The 4,266-nt window shown below is 46.2% G+C and overlaps 1 protein-coding gene and 1 long non-coding RNA gene across 2 annotated transcripts in view; both read right to left on the reverse strand.

Moving 5' to 3' along the window:
* The window catches only part of LOC105301687, a 15,579-nt gene that overhangs the window by 6,803 nt on the left and 4,510 nt on the right, over positions 1-4,266 (reverse strand). The gene's annotated exons all lie outside the window — the stretch shown is intronic.
* LOC105301686 lies at positions 1,369-4,248 on the reverse strand. The gene is made up of 2 exons (XR_896755.2): positions 2,821-4,248; positions 1,369-2,387 (listed from the first exon to the last, which is right to left on the reverse strand). It is a non-coding gene; the product is annotated as an uncharacterized LOC105301686 (long non-coding RNA).

Genomic DNA, 4,266 nt, shown 5'->3' on the forward strand with positions numbered 1-4,266 from the left:
GCCTCCCTCTGTGGGACTTCCTATGCACCCAACCCAGGGCGCCCAAGTTCTGTTCTCTCTAAAACCATGCTCATTCTGTGATTTGGTGTGGGCCACAGGATGCTCTGAAACTTGGCAGGTCCTTTTCAGACTTACTTCCGAGGAGAGAAGCACCTACTGTTTACGGGATTCCAGTGGGTTTAAAAGCCAGAAAATCAATCAGCAAATCAAACAGCAACTTTTTGTTGAGCAGCTATTATGCATCCGGCACATCCCAAATAATGAACCCAGTGGAAACAGCCGTGGTTCGGAAGGGCTTTAAGTTTTCCTCACTGACTTCTATGTCCCTGTTCATGTGGAAATGAGCAGGATTCCTTCTCAGACAGGGAGGGCGAACTGACAAAGGCCACACAACCATTTTGTGACAGAAGCTGAAACCAAAGCCAAGTATGTCTACTACACCACAGTGCATTTCCCATTCATAATCTTCTAAGACAGTGCAATGCTAATCCCCAAAATGACATGTGATTCGCACAGTCCTCTAAGAAATAGCCTGCTAGCTGCTCCCCAGAATTCAAGATGGCCTGCGCTTTGCAGAAAGTTGTCCTGATTCCAGCGATGAGGAGAGAGGAGAGAGGTCCTGCGAAGTCCTGCGAAGCGACAACGCCCCGCTAAGCATGCCTCAGCCGCACTGTATCTCACTGAGTTAAGGATGGATAATACACCTGTTCCTGGCCGTGGCCCAGCTGTGCTTATATTTCTTCGCTCACCACAGCATGATAGAAATTGTGCAGCTCTCTTTCCTTCAGAGGGCATCTCCTTTTACGATGAGAGCGCTGGCAATCTTCGGTCCGCTCTCCCCCTGGATGCTTATGAGGCTGAGAGGCTGCTGGATTCTGAACTGTGGTCCTGACAGAGATGGAGAGTACCACAGGTGAACCAGAGCTTCTGGAAATGGCCGGAAACGAGCACGGTCTGGCTTGAAACCCTGTGCCTACTTGGGATGCTAATGAGGTTCTAGAAAGAACTAAAAGATGACCCTGGGTGCTCCGGCTCCAACCCTCCACCACAGATTAGCTAGTAACAGAGGCGTAGATTTCCTCAGATTTTCAGCCTCTCTCGGGTCCTCATCTATGTCTGAATAGGCAGGAATTCGAGTCAAGTCAATATCTGGTGTCATAGGACTGAATTAACACCTTTCCTCAAGCTCAGCGTGGTCCTGAAGGCTGTTCACCCTTAAGACCCTGTAAGTCTTACTGTAGAGCCAATATTTATGACACTGAGGACAATAATACAAGATAACGAATGACTACAGGCCAGGCTGAGTGATTCCAGCAATACACGCCTCAATAATTTGGCAAAGAAACGACATGGAATATTTGGGGTGCATTCTTTTTGGGCAAGGCTTTATTGAGAAAAAGAAACTCGAAGCCAGTGTGAGCGGAGTGTCCAGAGAGGAAGGGAAGATGGAGGTTTCGGCCTTCAGGAAGGAGCGTGTGACGCAGGCACAGGCTGGAGTGGAGCGGAGACGATGTGGGGTTCCCCTCCCGGATGAGGAATTCTCTCCCCAAACCCCAGGGCCGAAAGCGAACGAGAGACCTGCCTGGGAACAGCAAGCACAGTCTGGAGTTGGCGTCCTGCAAGACACTTAAGGCAATTGGATTTTCATTCTGTCAATAAGAAGAGCTTCCTGGAGAAGCTGAAAAGCCAATTTCGATCAATTGAAAGAATTGCATTACATGACGCATGACAGGGAGCTCATTTTCATATAAAGATTTATTACAGCCACTACCTCCCTGTGCGTGATTCTTGTAATCCTATCGAAAAGCAACAATCATTAACTTCGCTAGGCATTATTCTTGGATAAAACAATGCTTTTTATAGCCCATGAGTTGGTTATCTTCTAGTTATCTGTGGACATTTTTTTTTTCTCTTTAAGATGAATTAGTGTACCCTTTGGGATAGGTGGACGGGCACAAGTCAGAACCTCAGAGGGAGACGCACATAGATATGAATCTCAACTCCCCCGATCATCACTTGTGAGACCTTGATCAAGAAACTGACATTGTCTGACACTTGATTTCCCAGACGATGACATGGATTCCAGTACTTGCTTCAGAGATAATGTATTAGTAAGAAAGATGACATAAAAGACGCATCCGACACGTAGCAGTCACTCAGTCAGCGAGAACTGTCCTAACTCTTCTTATTCTGTAAGAGTTTCCTCTGTTTGTGGGAGTTAGGAGGGGGACACCATATAACACTCCTCAATTGATTTTTTTCTCTTTAGTATCTTCCTACTTTTGATTTTTTCTGCTAGTGGGTTCAAGCAACTATTGAAATTAATCCTCAAACTCCACAGCCTAAATGTTCTCCAATAACCCCCAAAGACTGTGAAGAGACCAAACCTAAATCGGATAGAAAAAAAGATAAGCAAGTTATCGAAACCCAAGTCCAAAAATCTTCAGTTACTTTAATACAAGTGAAAAATTTTCTCCAACTATTTGCCCCGACAGAATAACCAGCTGGACTGACTGAATTTTTAACTTATCAACAAGTTGAATTAGAATCGTTATTATTACTGGTTCACATGTGTTGACCAGAAATCTACATGTGGTCCAATCGTGAACATCAGAGAAAGTATATTTTTTTTTCTTTTTTTTTTCCCATCTCTGAAGCACTTGATAGCTAGCTGGTCGTCAGGCACATGGGAAAAAAGAAAGAAAAAAAAGACAAGACTGGTTTTAGGTGCAAGTGGAGAGATGGAGAAGTTGGCCTCATTTTGTCTCCCAGAGACAACTGTTGACCACACTGTATAATATATAACACACCCTAACACACCTCACGGAAGTCGGTCAGGCGTAGCAAGCACTTTATGAAGAGTCGATGAGACCACGTCACCCTTTGACTCTTGGACGCCTCTTGTGACTGGGGAATCCGTGGAAGCTCGGGGCGGACACCGCTCTGTGTCCCCAGCGGAGGCAGAGTCAGCTGAGATGCTGCTGGATGAGCAGCGGCCGCACCTGCGAATCACGTGGGCAGCTTGTGAAAACTTCTGCTTCCCAAGCCCCACCTCAGGCCTACGAAATCCGAATGTCTAAAGACGAAGCTTGGGCAGTGATGTTTTCTAAGAAGCTCCTTAGATCATTCGAAAGTACAGTCAGGATTGGAAATCACCATTTCAAAGAGAGAGAGAGAAAAGGCACGGCATTTGGCCCCTTTGAAAAGACGCATACCTAGTGTCGTGAACCCCTTTTTAAAAGAGAGCGGGAAACATGCACTCTGCCTTGAGAAGAGAAAGAAGCATCTTCAAAATTAAGTTAAAAAAATAAATGTAGGACTCCAGAATTCCCTCTCTTAATCTGACTGCACAGCCAGACAGATTACCTGTGAATAGCTCACATGCCATTGGTGCCCCAGCAAACATAGCCTCAGAATTGCTGGTGGAGTGTGACACATCCAGACGTCCTAAGAGGGCCACTGAAGTTCCTCGATCAATTTTTTATTTGTTTTTCTGCCACGTGTCCTCGCCTTTCTAGCATTGCTGAGTCAGTCTAATTGTTACTGTGTGCATCTGCCTTGCGTGTTTCCACCTTTCAACCATTTTATTCCTTCTGGAATATCATCGTCTGCCCTGTTAAACCATCTATGTCCCTTCTGCCTTCAAAACCTGGTCTGACCGCCTCCTCCAGGAAGCCCTCGCTGATAAGTAGAGTCTTTCTTATCAGTCTTACTGCTCAGAAACAGGGACGTCGATCAACATTATCCACCTGGGAGCTGGTGACAAATGCAGACTGTCGGCCCCCAAGACCAGCTCAGTACGCGCTAAGTACTTTCTGAGAGTACTCACTGAAACCTCCCACTAAGCAGTGAAGGAAGGACAGGACCCCTTGACCCCTCCTTTAGATCACGGGGCTGGTGTTTGGTGTGGGCATCTGGTAAGATGACCACTGCAGGGGTGGCTTGTAAGTGCTCTCGGGTTCAGATGAAGAAAAGATGCATGCTAACTTTTAAGAAATTGAGAGGTCATTCGCACACCACGAAATCCACCCCTTTAAGATGTGCAATTCAGCGGTTTCTAGTCCAGTCACCAAATCATGCGCCCTCGCCGCTAATTAATTTCAGAACATTTTCATCACCGCAGAAAGAAACCCCAGGCTAGTTAGACCCAGACCCCAGAGACCATTAACCTTTGTCTCTGTGAACCCGCCTCTTCTGAATATTTCACAGAAGCGGAATCATGTAACCGTGCGGCCTTTTGTGTCTGGCCTCCTTCACTTAACATAA

This window comes from Pteropus vampyrus, unplaced genomic scaffold (genome assembly GCF_000151845.1).
Source record: "Pteropus vampyrus isolate Shadow unplaced genomic scaffold, Pvam_2.0 Scaffold248, whole genome shotgun sequence".
In the NCBI taxonomy this organism is placed as follows: domain Eukaryota; kingdom Metazoa; phylum Chordata; class Mammalia; order Chiroptera; family Pteropodidae; genus Pteropus; species Pteropus vampyrus.